The sequence below is a fragment of the Fukomys damarensis genome, unplaced genomic scaffold (assembly GCF_012274545.1).
Source record: "Fukomys damarensis isolate Sample0158 unplaced genomic scaffold, DMR_v1.0_HiC HiC_scaffold_10, whole genome shotgun sequence".
NCBI lineage: Eukaryota > Metazoa > Chordata > Mammalia > Rodentia > Bathyergidae > Fukomys > Fukomys damarensis.
Genome location: NW_022900922.1, coordinates 38,495,442 through 38,515,089, shown reverse-complemented (window position 1 = coordinate 38,515,089; position 19,648 = coordinate 38,495,442). Strand labels below are relative to the sequence as shown.

The following is a 19,648-nucleotide window of genomic DNA, read 5'->3' as shown; positions in this document are numbered from 1 at the left end:
ATGTCTTTGAAACCAAGAGTAATAGATTTTATTGAAACATGGACTAAACTCTTGACTACAATCAAATTAGTTGTCATGTTGGAATAAGTCAAGAGAACAACATGGAACAATCACTTCTCAGATATCTATGCATAATGTGTGGCCTATCCTGAACCACTTGAAGAAAGACTCTACAGTGAAGCTAAGAGCATTTTTGGAAAATCACATTGGGCATTTGTACCAGAGAATTATAGCATCTGAAGAACAATTGCTTGTTATGAAAGGTAGGTATTGGGAAGAATATAGCAAGAATGTAGATTTGTATAGGTATCTAAAAAAAGAATATAAAAAAGAATAAGATGCCTGAAGCTGACCTTCTGTATGGCTATGGTGGTGTAGATATGAGCAAGCCACTAGTTGGAATAGTAGAGCCAGCACTGGCTATGCAGAGGAAACTGATGGTTGAGCCACTATAGACCATCCTTTCTGGAGTGCTGGTCCACAAAGTCCAAATGGTCATAGTGCAGAAGACCCACGCCAGAAAGTAATCCATGGGGTCAGTGACTCATTTGTTCATATTAAAACAGTGTAAGAAAAACTTTTCTTTAAGGTTTTACCAAGAGATCTTTGAGTCTCCCTTTATGACTCAAACAGGAGACTATTACAAACAAGAAGCTTCAAATTTATTACAAAAATCAAATTTTTCACAGGACATAGAAAAGATTCTAGGTAGATTAAAAGATAAAGAAATTCAACATCAAAAATACTTATATCCAAGTTCATATACTAAAGTAATTTACAAATGTCAGCAGCTAATGGTAGCAGACCACTTACAGTTCTTACATGCCGAATGCCATAATAGCATTTGATGAGAAAAAAAATGACACTGCTAATACGTATGTCTTACTCCATGCTGTGTCAACTGGATTATCTCATATGATTTTGGAGCTACAAAATTAAATCCATGATGAGGGCTTTGGAGCAACCAGTAACCTTGCCAGGAAAATATGCCAACACTATATGTGGAGTCAGTTCTGGAAGTACAGGGCAAATTTGCTCATCTTACCAACACTGTGTTGAATGGTGATCAGCTCTTTAGGGGTAAGGCATCAGTGGTAAATTACAGAGAATCTGTTTGAATTACGGAGTCTGTTTGCAAAGTGCTTGAATTGCTTGATAAGTACTCTGACAACTTACCAAAGAAGTGAGCAAAAGAGATGACTGAGAATGAAGTAGAAGACAAACTGACAAGATTTATTACTGGTTCCAAATATATGGATGATGACATTTTTAAAAAATTCTACACAGAATGTTGGCAAAGGCTTAGTTCATGGATTATGTATGACCACAGAATCTGGAGAAGCTAAGATCAATAAACTAAAGTACCCTGTGGTTATGAACTTACCAGCAAGCTATAGCAGGTGTGTATGGAGACGAGTGTCAGTGCCAATCTGAACATTAAGTTCAACAATTTTATCCAAAACTAGGATACAGTAATAGATTTGGGAATTCGTTTTCAAACATACGTTCTACAGGCTGGTGCATGGCTTCTCTCTCAGGTCCTTCATCTAGGTTCACAATTTCCAAGGAATCAGAGAAAAGCATACAGATATTTGAATTATTTTATAGCCAGCATCTTAGTTGGTGGAAACTGACATGGTTACATTTTCTTTGTGCACTTCGCCGTTTCATTTTGTTACAGGTGAAGTTAACAGGAGCTATCTGGGCAAGCTACCCAAGGAAAGTTCTTCTTGCCATTAACAACAGTGAAACCAGCAGCTACGAAGATTCCAGAGAGCACTCAGATGCAGGAAAAGGAACTGACAAAAGCAACCAGATCATTACTTGATGTGAAAATCATTCACCACGATTCAGAAAAATACACTGAGGCAGGATCTTCGTTTTCATTACATGAACTTCAGCGGTAAAAGAACGAAATTTAAAATTACGACATCAAGGCAAAAAGATACAGCGCAGGAAGCGGAGCAGACTGTACGTGCTACAGATGAGGATGGAAAATGCATTGCAGGCTGCTATAGTTCCTACGTAAAAGCTGGAAACTGCTTTGCACAATGCCTTTACCCCAGGGGAGAGCGAGGTTTAACCCCAGCATCCACATGATTCGCAAGCGCCAGGAGGTTCCGGTGCACAAACTGCACGGAAGGCAGCTGGGCGTCGGAGGAGGACAGCTTCCGCAGATGCAGGAGACCGTAAAAGGCCTTTCCTTGTGACTTGGTCATTCAGGGGCAACTGCTTTGCTGCTGGTCACAGTGTCACCAGTGCCACCTCATGAGCTTCGGAGAAAAGGCCCAGAGATGTTTCAAGCTATGTCATCGGTTCATCTCAAACTTTCTCAGAGTGAATGAAGTGTCGCTGAAATCTGGAAATTCGTTGAGGGCCCAGCTTTTCTCCCATTTGCAGTGCACTTCTTGGTGGCCAGGATAGAGCGTCGGTTGGGTTGGTGCCGGGGACAGGGTGAGCCACTTCCGAGTGTGTCCAGCCGGTCACAAGCGTGGCCCTTGTCCCTCCTCTCCCCAGCTCCCTGCCCTGCTTGCTCCTCAGTCCTGCTGGCCATGCGGCTGGCCTCAGGCTGTCTGGGAGCAGCTGACCTGGCGCTCCTTGAGTTCAGACGCTGTGTCCCGCATAGACAAGGCTGACCAGCAAGCTTTGTAGGTGACCTTAGTCAGGCAGTCTGCTGGATTTCCACATCCTATATCGCATTGATTCAACTTAAGAAACTTAAAGCTGAATTTTTTATTTAAATTAACAGTGAATCAGGTTATTTTGTAGCTTCTTTGTCATGCAGAGAATTGTAGCAATTGTGGGGAATGCCAGGACTGTACCAAATGATGTCCACAAACAGGTGACAAAAATATTTTGAAATATAATTAATTTATTCATCCTGAGAAAGGCCAAAAATCTCATTTTAAAAAATGTTATGTACTATGCCATCATTTACCCAGCTCTGTCCAAATTTAGTTTTTTTAATATTCCTCCAGAGATTCATCATGCAGATAGCATCAAATTTAATGTGTTTACTGCATTTTAAATTCCATCATTCTTGTATGGCTCATCTACTGACAAGAGTTACAATGTCTGTGTCCCTCTGTCCTGCTGAGAACATCAGCACCAAGCCTAGGTCCATCTCTGTGAATAAGAAAAAAAAAAAGGGCCAATGATTGCATAACCAATGGTCATAAACTCTCGAGCATTTCTTATCAGAATTTCATAAAAGAAAAAGACATTATCAGTCCAATCGAAGAAAACAAAGAGAACATCAGAATGAGAACACTTTGAGCAGCTTTCATTTCAGAGCGGGTTTTATAGAACTTGGGATTTTTGCAGGTAGAGAACACCATGGTGGTGTTTGTGAAGAAACACCATGAGGACACCTGCACCACCCATGATGCCTTGCAGCACTGCATCACGGAGCACTACGAAGGGGGAGAAAATGCATCTTATGGCTGACCTCTCTGGTAGAAAATGACAACATTTGTCACACTTACTGTCAGGTAGGTGTCTGTCAGGTTTGCAATACCTGTCAACCTGTGATGTGTTCATGGGCCCAGATGTGATGGTACAGAGTAAGTGTATGCTTAACAGAGAACTGAGATTCCAAAGGAAGAGAGAAGAGGAAGGAGGTGCCTCACAGACCTCAGCTGGAACCACCCCACCTGGAGTGTCTGGGACTGACGGTGATGGTCCGGACCACAGTAAGTCCACCGGAGCAGATGGACAGGCCCCGGGCCACCCTTTACAGGTAAGCAACTATCTTACAGCCAAAATCATCTAGGAAGTTTCTAAACCCAAAAGCTAGCATTGCCGTTGGCTTTCCTTTGGAAAGAAGCAAGAGCGTATTTGCAAATGCACATGGATCAAAATAATGTGCACAGATTTCTTCTTAATATGTCCAAAAATGCACACATAATTGACAAGAACAGTTGTTACCTGTTAAGTACAAGTACAGTTTGAAGGAGGAAGACCATTCGTTCCCTTGACCAGGTTCAAAGCATTCCTTTGCAAACAGAAGGGATGCAGACAGCAAACACCTTAATGAAAACTGTCAGTAATGATCGTATGTATCTGCACAAACTATTTCATCCATCCACCTTTCTGTTGTGAGGCACAGCCATGATAATCAGTAACGTTGCAGGTGTTTATCCAAAGAGATCTATTTTTCCTATGTATCTCTTAAGACTACTTCTACAGCCTCAAATGCTATTTTGAAGATTATATTTAAAAACTCTAAATTTTCAACTCCGCTTTTTTATAGCTCCATATTAGCAAACCCCAACTACATGTTCAAGTATAAACCTCCTGTGTCCAGTCTCAGCATGGATGAATTGAATCCCAGATTTTCCCATCCCAAATGTGTCTGTGTTCTCAGTGAACCTTGTCATATTTTCACCACTCACCCTGATGGCCTGGAGCTTATGTGTACTCTGGCTGCCTTCCCCACAGCCCCAAAGACACTTGTACTATTGTGTCACTTGACTATGTCAGCACGACTCAAATTTAGTCACATCTCTGCTTCCACTGTCTCATAGTTTATTCAGAATTCTTTTCTATCCATGATAAATTCAAGGTTTCTTTTATGCTTCCAAATTTTATTTTTTGGAAGCTTAATACTTTGGCATTTCTAAAGCCTATGCTGATTCTGTGATTTTGCTGTTTACAAATAATTGGTGGTTTTTGTTTTCCTCTGTATGGAGTGAAACTGCATAACTTTCTAGATACAGGTCTTTTCACTAAAAATATAGGTAATCAAGTAGCTGAAGCCAGGGAGGTGCCCTGGAACACACACTGTCTCATTCACTCCTGGGCTCTGAGCAGAGGTCTGGGTTCCCAGAGAGTGAAATCAGGGGCCTCTTAACAAAGCTTAGATACATTCTGGACTTGTTGATTTTTTTCAAAGTTGATAAAGATAAAAGTGCTAGCTGGGTACTATGTGCTGTCATTAGACAGAGCAGTTTATGATTTAGGGATGTCCAGTAATTGCTGCATGCAACAAAAGTTGGGGAAGCATTACTGTGAAAAGATAACCCATGACAGGAGGCCATGGTGGCATCTTACAGTTGCTGTATGACCTTGGGAGGGATGGTCATCTCAGGCGACTTTGAGGTCTGCCATACCTGAGTCTTTTTCTCTGCCTGGTGAACAATAAGGATTACTTGGTAATTATCAGTCCAAGGTGATTTTCATCATTCAGGCCTGGATAGGACTTTGCTCTTTCATACATACATTTTTCTATTACATACTTCACCTGGTAATTTATATCACGTTTTGTGGCATATGAACTTGAAATGCATTTCTGCAAGACTCTACCCTCTACTTCTTACTAAATACTTAAGGACTGCTTTCAATTCATGAGCATCCTGGACATAGGCTTGTTCACAGTTTTGGCACCAGGCAGCCACAGGAGGTTCAGTTCACTGCCTGTCATCTTTCAACCTCTCTCCCTCCTTCTGTAAATGGTGGATGCACATCTGCATCATGGTGTAAGGAAAGCAGTACATAACCCCAAATGACTTGTACACATGGAACTGCGATGCAAGCTTTAACACCAATCACAGTAGTATTAAATAATAAATGAGCACCAAAGTGAATATTGATTAAATATGTAGATATTGGAAGCTGTTGGAAATTCTTGCACTCAAAATATCTCAGAGCCATGACAGACTTACCAGATCTTTTTATGGATTTATCAAATGTATTCCTGCTTCTTTTCCTCTTACATCATCCTAGGGATTCCCATGTGTCTCCAGCCTTCTCTTTACCTCACCAAAATCACAAAAGTCTGAATCAAATTTAGGATTTGTATTTCAAACACTGATGCAGTCGCTTCCTTTTGTTTCTTATGGAAGGAAACAAAGAGTGTCAGAAGAAGGAGGGGGCCTATATTTCCAGATTGTTTTTGGCAAAGGACACTGGACACTGTCTTAATGATAGGCTTTGCTATTGGACTGAGATAACCCCCATCTGGGTCTAAGAAGGAGAAGTTAGGCAGGGAAGTGCACCCTTATCAGGCTTGCATTTCAAACTCATATAATGGAAATATTCTTCCTCACTGCATAACACGAGGTCATAATTCAAGTGAGTTACTGAGTTGTGTGCTAAGTCACTGCCTGAAAACTCACACTGGGAATTCTAAAAGAATTACAACTATGATCATGACTGTTAATAAGGTTCCCATTAAAACAGCCTATAATATGTATGATAGAATAGTGAAATGATAAGGATACATGCACAAAGAATGCCTTCACACTAAATTACAAGTGTTTGTAGGCAGTAGCATGTTATGGAGAATAAACAGCTGTCCTGTATTGGAAATACAGAAATACATACAAAAGGAGATGAAAAATTTTATGAACTCTACTAATGCTGACAGAGTTAAGATGCAGTTAAAATTAAAGGCTGAAGGAAACAGAGCTTTTCAATGTAACCACAAAAGGTTCTCTCAATATTTCTAAATCTTTAAGCAGATAAGGTGAGCAATTTACAGCTAAACCTACCTCAGAGCCTTCTGATGTCAGATTCTGAAAAGGGAACCGAGATGCCCAAGTATTTCTGGACTGACTTCTACTGTAGAAGTTTCTTGCTGTCTTCCTGGCCTCAGGTGAGTTGCCTTTTATCTGTAAAGTCCAGAAAAAGAGTGGAGGTCCTGTAGCCCATGGTCATTGACATCTCAACCATGGTTTAACCAGAGGAATTAATACTGAAGATTCACTTCACATCCAGACTTTAGTTCTGAGGGAAGTTTCATGGTTCATGAGAGCGAATCAGAGACGTCTCGGGTCCGCTCACTTTCACAGCTGTGGTGCGGACGAGCTCTGTGTTGGACCTTCTGCAATGGTGAGGACTCTCGGGTTTTATTTATAGCTTCAGGATTTATAGATCTCTTGGCTACCATAAATTATCACCAAGATTTTCATTTTCACAGTTGTCATCCTGCCTGGGAGAAGTAAACCCTTTACAAATTGCTGCCCCTCATGTCCAACATTTTGTCTCCCTTTACAGTTACCGTATCTGTATGTTGCAGAAGTTATCTTAGGCTCTGTTAGGGTTTAATTACTTTAATAGGAAGATTGGAGGTGAGGAAATGATCAACTAGCCAGGTGTCTCCATCTAGTGTTCCCTCATTCTGTGGCTCTTTCTTCACCTTCGGGAAGTTCCACAGCTGCGACTCAGAATGGGGAGCAGCTTGTGAGAGAGAGAACAACTCCCTTCCCTTTCTCCAGAGCATCTTCAAACACAGGCACTTGAGCAGTAACCTGCACTGGACACTCTGCTTCCTGAACACATCTGGCCATGTGCCTGGGCAGGAGGAGTCACCTCCCCACACCTGTGCAATCAGCTGCTTGAGGTCCCACCTGAATTGGTTTTTAACTTTACATCCATTAAAGCATAATTAATACTCAAAAATAAAAAGGATCCGCCTCCTTCATTTTAAAAAGCTGATTATGTCTATAAACCTTCAATAACATTTTTATAATTCATCTTCACCCAAATATGATCTGCCATTATTCACTCTGCACCCAGAAGGCTTTCCTCTCCTTGAAATAGAAAAACATACAAATGGAGCCCTGATTTGAGACGAGAGCTAAGAATAGCATTATTTTTGTATTTTTTTCAGCACTGAGAACAGCGCAGTGTTGGTCTGGGAGTCAGGCCCTGGTCACTGTTCACCCCTTTTTCCTGTGTAGCTACATCCTCATTATAGGCATACCTGTCACATACGAGAGGCTGAAGATACTGTGACACAAATAAAGACTCTGGTCTATACTATTTGCTTTTATTTGGATAAGAAGTTGTCTATGATGTTAGGTCAGGAAAATGATAGTTTTTAGTGAAGATTCACTTCACATCCAGACTTTAGTTCTAAACTCCAAAAAGGAACGTGTGTCTTTAGAGAACAGTTTTAGCTTAAGGTTAATACAGAAAAAGCTCAGAATGAAGGAACAGCTTCTTATTATGTGGAAATGTAAAGAAGCACTCATAGTCTCTGTTAAATGGAGAGGAAATGAGGGGTCTATACTGCAAGTTTGGGAAAATACGAAAATCAAAGTGATAAGGATTTAAAATATCACTACCTTTCGAATGAGTTGAGAATGCATTTGTTCACAATTGAAATGAAAGAATGAGGGAGGACAATTCCAACCTGCACCAAAAGTGCAAATGACAAGCATATAGAAAGAATGAGATTGTAAACCACACTTCAGCAACCATTGCCCTAATAAATTCCTCAGGCAGGAATCAGTGAATGCTAGAACCATTGAATGAAACTATAGGCACAGTAACATATTAATAGTATCTCAGAATATCTCACCGAAAGGTTTACTAACATCACAGTGCAAAACACTTTCACGTGAAACCAGAAATGAGCACAGTGGACTCAGAAGCTTGTTGCTGACCTGGGGGTCAGGGTTTTGAGCTGTTCAGAATCCTTCCCTGATCCCACCAGAGGGCGCCACCTGAGCTAACCACAGAGGGTGGCATGAGAGAAACCCAAAGCACAGGATGGAAATTCCCCACGCTTTCTAAACTGTGAAAGTAATAAAATAGAAAAGCTCAGAAACTTTTAGAGGATAAAGTTACTCAAAGAGACATGACACCAAAAAGTGGATGTGTCACACGGTTTTAAATTATCTTTTGGCTAGATGATACCTCTTGGAATATTGATAGAATTAAATCCTACTTTTAATTACTGGGTGGTGTATAAGAGAATATGAAATAAATATTGAAATATTCAGAATTTAAAAAGAAATAGCTATGATAAGAGATACATTGAAAAAAAATTTTGGCCCAAAGAGTTAAGTGTTCAGCAAGATCTTGTTCACTGAGTGTTTTTATTAACATGAAAAGAAGTTTTCTGATGGAAACGTTGGGCACTGCTGCATGACCACACCAAAGGGTTGTCCAGGATTTATAGGACCGCAGTTCTATTTCCTCCCAAATTCATTGTTTTCAAGTAAAGTAACAGTGTCTTAATATAAAGCACTTTTCACCCATTAGGTACATTTTCTAAAATAAAAAGAGTAACAACTTATTTATTTTTTAAAGAAAGTACATAAACCATAAGTGAGAGTAATGGAAAGACATTTCCAAATCCGCATTTGATATTCACAGATGCAATGACATTTTGGGCCTATGGCTTCTCTTATATGAGATCACCTTTTCATTTTCATTATTTTTAGTTAGTGTTGGTTGTAAAATTGTGATTCTTCTGGGAACAATGGCCCCAGGATTTTCCATCCACACCTCCTATCTTCTCAGCATGGTCCAGGTTGTCCCTATTGGTTCTCAGAACACCCTGTGGACAAAGGTCACGACAGAAACTAAATGGCAAGTTCTTTCCTGTCTCTTTTCCTCTTCTGAATCACTAATTTTCTGACAAGCTCCAACTTGCTGCACTCCATCACAGCAGTCAGCATCATGAACAGATCTGTGATTGGAACGTATGCTAGTTATTGTTATTTGCTGCCTTCCAGGCCATGCATCAGGTGGCTTTTCCTCTTTCTCATGGCTCTTTGGGATGTCGTGTTACAGATGTCTCTCTCATGGGCTGGAGCAGTGGGCACATGGCTTTCTGTCTGTATGAGCATCATAAGCATGTGCTTTACCTGCACAGCTCCAGGCTAGCAGACAATTTTAGCCCAGAAATCAGAGCTGCACTAAACACTCTCATTCTCATGACCTGCTTCCTTTTCTTTAATTGGGTAGATTTCATTTTCTCCTTCTATGTAGGTTCTGTCTTTTTTTTTAATTGCTGTGGTTTATTTTTTAAAAGCAAAATATTTATTGGTACATTTTTATATAGATAATGATAACATTCATCTGTCTTAACACGTTATTCCACATATCTAATATTAAAGTATTCCTAGGACTTGGTTATGCAGTTCTCAGCCACTTTGTGCTGATCAGCAGAGATGTTCACATGGTTGTGTTGGCATTGTCACTGAGAAATCGGGGAAACTGCCTTCTACATAAACTCTTTAGGAATATGAAAGTCTATTCTAGTCATATTTCTTACTCAGCAAAAAGTTTGCTTAGCATGAGTAAGATGTGTCTTTTAAGTGTAGCACTGACATGAGGTCTTGAGAGGCAAACACCAACACAGAATTAACTCCTATGAGAACCAAGGAGACTGGGCAGTCATCAGACACCACACAGGTGTGATTCTGCATGACAGAGTGAGGAGATACAGAAGAAGCATCTCAGGCTTCTGTGCAGCACAGGCTGAGCAAACAAGGTGTCCTGGAGATCAGCTCCACTCTCAGAGGAGTTCCAGGTCTCCTGGAAATAGAATCTACCTCTGTGTTCCTGACTCATGAGGACCTACCTGGAAGCACTCTCTGGGGAGTTTGTCTGAACATGAAAGCAACAAAGTAATTTAAAACACAACTGCTGGGGGTATGGCCAAGATTTTGGAAACGTTTAGAGTCAAATGCATGTTCTCACAGTTGTCATCAATGTGGATGTTTTTGTTTTATCATTTTGTATAAAGAATCACTTCTTGGCCTTTTGACTAAGATCAAGTGCATGTTGTATAAAGAAACCATTTATCAGGTAAGCCAAATCTGGCTCAAGGTATCTCAGAAAGTTCTTCTGGTCTTTGGTTTCACTCTTGCTCTGATATATTATTTATCTTCATGATTGTTCAGATATTGGTCTCTGTTCTTAGAGCAAAAGAAATATGGGAAGTGACCAAGCTGTAGGCTGCTGAGCTTCCTGTAGCAGATGCACCTGAATACCAGGACCCACAGGAGCAGGGCCTTCTGAAGGAGGAAGAGATTAAGACAGAAAACAAAGGGAAGACATTTCACTACCTCTCATTTGGAAGCACATCAGGTTGAATTCTGAATCTCTTTATATTTGAGAACTATGCAATAAAACTGTTTCAAAGTAGTAATTTCACCAGAATAATTGTCAAAATTTCATGTTTGATAGCACAGAGTTGTTGAGACTCTGGGGTTCAGAGCTCTCATCCACTGCCAAGGCACGCAACTATCAATGAAGAAGTGTTGTTAATAATTTGCAAATAAAATGAGGAATATGCATGCATTTTGTCTCTGTGTTTTGACATTGTATCTGTTTGTAAGAAGTGGATTCCATAGCTACATTCACTTATGCGGGAACATTCTCAATGTCCGTAATGTGGACTTTAGCAATGCTTGTGATTTCAAAGACAGTAAACAACAGACATAGCTATCACTATGGAACTATACTGAATGATGCAGCAGGCTGGTCAATCAGTGCAGTGTCTTTCAACTTGCTGTAAGAGGTGGCGTTTATAATACGTTTGTGTACAGAGAACTCCTCAAGATATTACCAGATGAGAAAACAGGGTAGTACTCATTCGCTACTTTTATATGCAGAGGGAAAACACGAGTGACATAATTTAAAGAGAAAATTTGTGTGTGATTGCACCTGAGCTAGACTGTGACCCAGAAACATAGAAAAGCATGGAAGATATGTTTAATGAAGACTATTTTATATTCTTAAAACATTTACTGAACTACTTACTATAAAGCTAATTTGAATTTATAAAAATGTAGCATATATCAAGACATATTCTGTCATTGAAAGTTAATACGAGGGCCAGGGATTTACCTCAGTCCTGGTCCTCACCTTTTCTTCTCCGACACTCTTCCTCTGTTCTGTTTCCTGGACACTATAAAGGGAACACTGATCCTCTGACCAGCTCTTTCACCATGACCTTTCTGCTTCAGAGCCTACTGACTATGGACTGAATATACTGAAACCATGAGCCAAATTATACTTCTCCTCCCTTAAATTGTAAGTTGAGCATTATGTTCCAGAAATGAGAAAGCTGACTAATACAGAAAATTGGTATCAGAAGTGGGGTCAATACTATGCCAGTATATGACCATGTGGTTTAGAAGACTTTACAACTGTTTTGTAAGAGAAATGTGAAAAGGGTTACAGATGCAGGCTAGAGAGGTTTTATGATACTGTAAGAAGGCCATGATGCACAATTCTGGAGAGAACTCTGATGACTAGAAAATTGATAGGAATAAAGACAGTCAAGGCCAAGCTAAGGACTTTTAGTTGAGAGCAAGGGCTCCATTGACAGTTGTCACAACTATCCTAGGTACAATCAGAAAAGCAACAATTTTTACCCCAAAGTCTCAACATTCTAGCATTTTGCAAAACTCCAAGTCAAAGTCTTCGTGAAATTTAAGGCTAACTCTTAGCTAAGAACCTTAAAAACCTTTGTTATACTCTGGCAGAAAACTTGTCTACATTTTGCCCATAAGCTGAGACTTTGCAAGAGATCTAGATTAAAGACAGAGGATTGATAAACTTTGTAGAAATGACTTCAAGGCAACCCAATATTCAGGATGTAGCATTGCAGTCCTGGCTGCTTTTAGCTAGATTAGAATTGTGTACAACATGTAGAAAAGAACAATTTGAAAAGCTTAGATTTCATTCCAAAATGAATCATGCATTAAGCATCCATGGTTGCTGAAGAGACTAATATTAAAAAGAAACTAAAAACCAAATACTTAATACAAGGTCTCAGAAATCAGTGAGACCCAACTTTTCCCAGGCTCAGGGTGGAAAAGTATAAACATTTCATTTGAGAAGAGAGTCTTTGAGACCCCGGTTTGAGAAAGGGCTCCTAGGCAATTGATGCCCCAGGATGCATTTCATTGCGTTTAGCCATCCAGGCACTAGGAGGCTGCTGCAGCCATGGTCCAGGGGTGATATGGATGCTCCAAGTGATCACAAAACTTGGCCACATATGGGTGATGCTAGTTATACTGGCATGAAAAGTGAAAGAATTGTGTATCAGGGAACTTTCTCCTGGATTTCAAAGGAAGGACTGGGAGAAGAGTCAAGGGGACCTGGGATGTCAGTGTGGAAAGCTGTGAGAATGAAGCTGAAGGTGCAATGGAGATGCTAGGAATCTAGCATGTATACTAGAAACATGGAACATTTGCCAGGGAAACGTTGACCACAAATATAGTCAGCCCAAGAGAGAGGCCATATGACCTATGGGGCAATTCAAGCCCTCAGTGTCTCGCACCTCATCATTACTTGTTTTGGATGCTGGATATGGAACTGCAAATTTTATTGAGTGTTTTTCTGCTGAGTTTTGGGCTTCCTTTGGTCCTATTCTGTCTCATTTTTCCTTTTTGGAATGAGAAAATTTGCTTTGCAATATTGTATCTTGAGATTATGTAATTGCCCATGGGATTGGTGAGGCAGACTTATAAGTGTGTCTGTCTGAGTAACTGAGGGATGTTTTCAGGCTCTGTCTCTGGTTTCTTGCTCCTTCCTCTGTCTTTTCCACTGCTCTGCATCCTGACCACTATGAGGTGAGCAGCTGTCTTCTGCCAAACCCTTTCTCCACAGTGTTTCAAGCTTATAGCCAACTGATTATGGACTGAAATGTTGGACACCATGAGCCATATTAAAATTCCCCTCCTTTAAGATTTTGATGTTTGGCATGATGTGCCTGTGATGGGAAGGGTGACTAGTACGGGATTCCTTTGGGCATTTGCATTGGAATAAGGCCATATGTGGTGCCAGTGATACGGTCTGTGCTGAGTGAGTAGACATGGAGTTGAGATTTGAAGCACAACCATGTGTGGAAGGTGGAGCCTCTGGGTTCTGAGTCAGCAGTGGTGCTAGAGTCCAAGAACATATACATGGCTGTTACCCTAATGTCCTTATGTGAGGCAGAGATAATTTTGAAGCAGGCAGGGAGCCAAGAATGGGATCTAAGGTATGCGCAGAGTTAGAGCAGCTGCAGTGTGGTGTGGGCTGAGTTCTTCCTGGCCCCTGAGCTGGACTCAGAGTGCAAAGGCTTGGTCTCAGGGCCACAGTGTGAACTCATTTGCTGTTGTGGTAGATTCAAAGTCTGATTCATGGTTCTCTCCCTCTGGTGTGCACATACTCACAGAACAGCTATGGTTTCAAGTCTGGGCAAAATTGGGATTGAAACAAAGCAGCAGGAGTACTTCCTGGAGCTGGTATGGGCTGTTTCTTCCTCTCAGCTCTGGCTGTGTGCAGAAGTCAATCCATGCACTTCCCTAAGATGATCACACATGATTTCTGTATTTCTTTCCCCACATATTGCTAGGTAATGGGCAAGGTCAAGTAATGCCCTTGACACTGGGAACTCAAATTTATAGCCAATACTCAGACAGAGAGAAGTGTATGTGGAATCAGGTTTGAGAATTGTACATCAGCCCTGGGTCCCTGTTTCAAAATGGCCTCCTTCTCATTTGTCCAGTGGACAATAAAGGAGATGCAAGGAGAAGGTAGCGTAGCTGACTTTGCATTCACCACAGAGAGAAGTGCAGACCCACTCACCAGCATTTCCTGGGCCTCTACCCACCTTCCTCATAGCCTGTCCAGTTAGTGATGAAAAGGAGTAGAGTGACATCACATAAAGCAGTCACTCATCAAAAACACAAGTTGCTTCTATTTTGTACATATTTGCAGCACATAGTGTTTACATTCCCTGAGCAGAATTGGTACATGTATGTAACACATCTTTATTCACTTTTTCACTTCTTTTTCTTCCTCTCCTCCTTCTGCTTCTGATCCCCTTATCCTTTGAGAGAGAGGTATCTCCCTGCTTACTATTGTCTTTTATTTTTCTATTTATCTGTACTTTGGGTTTCTCATGTAAGAGAAAATGTGATATTTAGGCTTGTGTGCCTGATTTATTTCACTTAAATTTTTTTCTTGGTTTTTTTGAAATAGGGTCTCACTATGTAGTTGAGACTGACCTGGAACTCACTATGTAGCCCAGGTTGGTCTCGAACTCACAGCAGTCCTCCTGCCTCAGCCTCCCAAGTGCTGGGATTACAGGCATGTGCCACCATGCCCGGCCTTATTTCACTTAATTTTATAGTTTCAAGATGCATTCATTTTCCTACACACTCAAGTTTATCTTTCTTCATAGCAGAGTAGTACTCCATTATGTGCAAATACCAAATTTATACACAAAAGACTTTCAAAAAAATTTTTAAATCCCCTTTATAATTGCAACAAAAACCCACATTAAAATATTGAAAAATGTATTTGATTAAAGAGGTGAAAATGTGTATTCTGAAAATTATAAATCACTGATAAAAGAAATGGAAGACATAAATGCAAAAATATTCATGGACTGAAAATTAATATTGTTAAAATGTCCATATTTTTCATAGTGACATACAGATTAAGTGCTGCCTCTATAAATATTCACATTACACTTTACACAAAAACTGAACAATTCCAGATTTCATATGGACCCATAAATGACTACAAAAAGCTCAAGGATTATAAAAAGCTGGACTAAAATTGTTGATATTGTACTATTTGACTTCAAAATAGAGGTATAGAGGTCAAAGCACTACAATACTGGTATATAAACCAATGGAACAGAGTAAAACCAGAAATAAACCCAAGCATACTCAGTCAGGTGATTTTCCACAAGGATGCCAGGAATACACAATGGGGAAAGAACACTCATTAATAAGTGGTTCTGGAAATTTACATGCAAAAGGATAATGTTAGACCCTTATCTCTGAGTCCATACAGGGATTCAGGTCAAGATATATTAAATAGAGAAATCTAAGATGTGAAAACCATAAAATTCCTAGAAGAAATAAAACATACAAGGAAATTTTCTTGAAATTGGCCTTGATAATGATTTTTTGAGCAAGATTCTAAAAGCTAGGACAACAAATCAACAGACAAATAGGATTAAGCTCAGCAGCACCTTCCTTTACCTGCATAAGGAGGAAGTCTCCAGATCCAGGGAACAGAAGCCTGACTGAATCATCAGAACTGATTCCCCCCAGGTCCCAGGTCGGAGTCAATGCTTAGTTCCAAACCTGTGCAGAAGGGAGGTCAGATCCCCCAGCTCAGATTTGGGCAGCACAGGCACAGGCTCCCTGGGACTGTCTTGGAGCCTGCAGCCACCCACTAGGGTACTGAGCAGGGGAAGTGGAAATGCACTCCTGCTTTCCAGACCTGAGGGACAGGTTGGGGACCACACTCATTTCTGGAGGCCACAGTATCCCTATGCCAGCACTCAAAGTGTTTATCAGTGAGGAAAGGCAGTGACCAGGGAGTTTGTCTCAGATTCATGGCTTTTATGAGAAATCCATCATTATTTGAGAACATTTATTCCTTGTAGGCAATCATTTCTATCTTCTAGGACACTTTCAAGATGTTTTTCTGCATTTTAATTTCTATACTTTGTGATGTGTCTGGCTGTGGACATTGTAGGTGTGTTTGTTCATTTGTTTGTTTGTTTGTTTCTGTTGTACATAAAGGCTCATGTCACAAAATTTAAAATCAACTGTATTTTATTTAAATCTCATGTTAGATTTCACAGGATGATATAGAGTCCATGCTCTTATTGTACATATTTATACTGGTTTTAAAAAAACAGAAGTGTAAGGCAAGTGAGAGGTGAAGATGGTGACAGTACCAGTGATACTACATAGTGTGTAGTAAAATTTTGATTTCCAGGTTTGCTTACCTATCTGCCACCAGTTTGGTTTATAATGATTGTAATTATATATTTCTTTAGTTTTATTTAATTTCTGGTGATTAGATTAGCTTCATTTTAAATTTTCTCAACTCAATTCTACTTTTTTAAAGAAGTCCACAATAGCACTTTAGATAACTCAATATCCTCAGTTGTGTTTTCCCAGCAATCACATATTTTCTGTCTATTCTTAAGTCTCAAGAAGAATCATGCTTTCATGATTTTCTCTCTTTTTTTTCAGTACTAGGATTGAACCCAGTACCCTTAGGCTGAGCTGCATTCCGAGCCCTTTTTTGAAAAAAGTTTGAAAGAATCTCACTTAGTCACTAAATTGACCTTGGTAAGCTTGAAGCTGCTATCTGCCTGTCTCAGCCTCTCACAGTGCTGGTGATAGAGAGAACTTTTAAAAAAAAATTTAAATTGAATTTATTGGTACATTCTAGGTAGACAGTACAGTTACATTCATTACTGGGATCTTGTACCTTTACATGCCAGGTCTTGGTTCTCATTTTTCCCCCTTGTCCCCCCCCTCCCTTCCCCCCCTCCTCCCTTCCCCACCCTCAAACACTTTAATTCAATTTTTACATTTTCTCACATTTTTTTCCTTTTCCCTTATTCCCATTTCCCTATCCTTCTCACTGTCCCTACATCTTTGATCCTTTTCTTCCTACTTCACATTGCTAATTGTCCTGTTAGGATCTTGAGTATTATTTTAGTTTTTCACACCAGAGAAACTATTCAGTATTTGCATATGTGTGACTTATTTATTTTGTTTAGGAGTATATCCTCAAAATGTACCCATTTACCTATGAATGAATCTACTTTCTCATTCTTTATGGCTGAGTAGTATTCCATTTTATAGAAAAACCACATCTTCTTTATCCAGTTTCCAAATGATGGGCAGATGGGCTGTTTCCAAGTTTTAGCTATTACAAACTGTGCCGCTATAAACATTGGTGTGCACATATCACTGTGGTGAGATTCTTTTAATTCTTTTGGAAAGATACCCAACAGAGGGATGGCTGGGTCAAATGGAACCTCTAATCCTAGTTCTTTGAGGTATCTCCATATTGACTTCCATAGTGGTTGCACTAGTCTGCACTCCCACCAACAATGGAGAAGGGTTCCTTTCTCCCCACAACCGCACCAACATTTGTTGTTGTGTGATTTCTTGATAGCAGCCATTCTTTGTGGGGTGAGGTGAAATCTCAGTGTTGGTTTCATCTGCATTTCTTGAATGACCAGTGATGTGGAGCATTTTTTCATATATTTACTTGCTGCTTTTATTTCTTTGTCTGAGAAATGTGTGTTCATTTCAGATCCCCATTTTAGAATTGGGTCTTTATATTTGGGGGGCTGGTTGTTTGGAGTTCTTTATATATTTTAGATAATAGCCCTTTGTCTGAGGAGCTGCTGGTAAAAAGTTTTCCCCACATTATAGATTGTCTCTTAGTTCTGTTGATGGTTTCTTTTGCAGTGCAGACGCTTTTTAAGAAGATGAGATCTCAGTTGTTGATTCTTTCTGCTAGTTCCTGTGCTACTGAGGATTTGTTCATAAAGTCTTTTCTTATGCCAATGTCTTCCAGAGTTCTACCTAACTTATCTTCCAGCAAGTTTAGTGGTTTTGTTTTTATATTTAGATCTTTAATACACTTGGATTTTAATTTAGTGCATGGTGACAGATAAGGGTCTAGTTTTAATCTTTTGCAGGTTGAGATCTAGTTTTTCCAACACCATTTATTAAAGAGGCTATCTTTTCTCCAGTGGGTACTGTCAGCTCCTTTGTCAAAGATGAGGTAACTGAGTGCATCTGGAGTTGTTTTTGTGTCTTCCAATCTGTTTCACTGATCCTCAGGTCTTTTTCTTTGCAAGTACCATGTAGTGTAGTTTCAAATTGGGAATTGTTATACCCGCTGCCATGTGTCTGTTGCCTAGGATGGCTTTTGCTATTCTAGGTCTCTTATGGTTCCAAAGGAATTTTTGCATTCTTCTTTCTAGGTCTGTGAAGTATAGTGTTGGGATTTCAATGGGCATTGCATTGAATCTGTATAGCAGTTTTGGTAGTATGGCCATTTTCACTATGTTGATTCTTCCTACCCAGGAGCAGGGGAGATCTTTCCATTTTCTTATATCCTCCTCAATCTCTTTTTTCAGAGTGCTGTAATTTTCAGTGTAGAGGTCTTTTGCTTCTTTTGTTAGACCTAATTTCTTTCTCAGTGAGTCTGTTGTTTGTGTACAAGAAGGCTATTGATTTTTGGGTGTTGACCTTGTATCCAGCTACTCTGCTAAAAGTGTCAATTAAGTAGAGAAGTCTTTTGGTGGAGTTTTTTGTGTCTTCAATGTAGAGTATCATATCATCACCAAATAATGACAGTTTAACTTCTTCCTTTCCTATCTTTATTGCTTTAATTTCTTTCTCTTTTCTAATTGCTATGGCTAATGTTTCCAGAACTGTATCGAAGAGGAGTGGTGATAGTGGGCATCCTTGTCTTGTTGCTGATTTTAACATGAAGGTTTTCCGTTTTGGGCCATTTAATATGATGTTGGCTGTTGGTTTTTCATAGATAGCCTTTATGAAGTTGAGACATAGACGATCTATTCCATTTTTTTGCAGAGTTTTTATCATGAATGGGTGTTGAATTTTGTCAAATGTTTTTTCTGTATCTATCGAGAGGATCATGTGGTTCTTGTCCTTGACTTTGTTAATATAGTGCATTATATTTATTGATTTACTTATGTTGAACCATCCTTGCATCCCTGGAATAAATCTGATTTGGTCAGGATGTATGATGTTCTTGATGATCCTCTGTATTCTGTTTGCTAGTATCTTACTGAGGATTTTTGCATCTATATTCATTAAGGAGATTGGCCTGTAGTTCTCTTTTTTAGTTACATCTTTCCCAGGTTTGGGAATCAAAGTGATATTTGCTTCCAGGAATGAATTTGGAAGTATTGCTTCTCTTTCAATTTCGTTGAAAAGTCTGAAGAGTAATGGCAGTAGATCTTCTCTAAATGTCTTCTAAAATTCAGCAGTGAATCCATCAGGACCTGCGCTTTTCTTTGTTGGTAAGTTTTTAATTACATTTTCAATTTCACTGATTGTGATTAAGGTGTTTAAAATGTTTTTATCTTCTTTGTTCAACTTTGGTA

At 39.6% G+C, this 19,648-nt stretch overlaps 3 pseudogenes; 2 read left to right on the top strand and 1 right to left on the bottom strand.

The window, feature by feature from the left end:
- Nucleotides 1-2,029, top strand: LOC104861552 (annotated as a pseudogene).
- A 535-nt stretch (nt 2,030-2,564) lies between these two features.
- Nucleotides 2,565-8,093, bottom strand: LOC117285453 (annotated as a pseudogene).
- A 1,079-nt stretch (nt 8,094-9,172) lies between these two features.
- Nucleotides 9,173-10,069, top strand: LOC104861553 (annotated as a pseudogene).
- Nucleotides 10,070-19,648: the final 9,579 nt, after the last annotated feature.